Source organism: Apaloderma vittatum, unplaced genomic scaffold (genome assembly GCF_000703405.1).
Source record: "Apaloderma vittatum isolate BGI_N311 unplaced genomic scaffold, ASM70340v1 scaffold5049, whole genome shotgun sequence".
Classification (NCBI taxonomy): domain Eukaryota; kingdom Metazoa; phylum Chordata; class Aves; order Trogoniformes; family Trogonidae; genus Apaloderma; species Apaloderma vittatum.
Genome location: NW_009733443.1, coordinates 1 through 803, shown reverse-complemented (window position 1 = coordinate 803; position 803 = coordinate 1).

Below are 803 nucleotides of genomic sequence, written 5' to 3'. Positions count from 1 at the left end.
GCCCCGGGGAGGAGCCATCCACAGCCTCTCTGGGCAATCTGTTCCAGAGTCTGGCCACCCTCGTACTGAAGAATTTCTTCCTAAGATCCAGTCTAAACCTATTCTCCTTCAATTTAAATCCATTTTCCCCTGTTCTATTTCTGGACACTCTTGTAAAAAGTCCCTCCTCAGCCTTCCTGTTCACTTCCGGCACTGGAAGGCAGTGATAAGGTCCCCATGGTTCTCTGTTCAAGACTGAACAATCCCAGCTCCCGCAGCCTGTCCTCATAGCAGAGGTGCTCCAGCCCCTGGATCATCCTTGTGGCCTCTTCTGAACTCCTTCCAACAGATCTATGTCCCTCTTACAGTGAGGACACCAGAACTGGACACAGTATTCGAGGTGAGGAAAGGGGGAGAGTAAAGGTGGAGAATTCCCTCTCTCGATCTGCTGGCCACACTCCTCTGGATCCAGCCCAGCACAGGCTTGGCCTTTCAGGCTGCATGAGCGTCCTGCTGGCTCACGTTCTCATCTGTCAACACCCCCAAATCCTTCTCTTCAGGGCTACTCTCAACCCACTCTGTGCCCAGTTTGTATTTGTAACTGGGATTAGCCCGGCCCAGGTGCAGGACCTTGCACTGTGACTTGTTGAAGCTCATGCAGTTTACACTGGCCCATTTCTCAAGCCTGTCCAGGTCCCTCTGGATGGCATCCCTGCCCTCAAATGAGTCCACGGCACCACACAGGTCAATGTCGTCAGCAAACTTGCTGAGGGTGCCCTCGATCACAGAATCACACTGAATCACAGAATGTCAGGGGTTGGAAG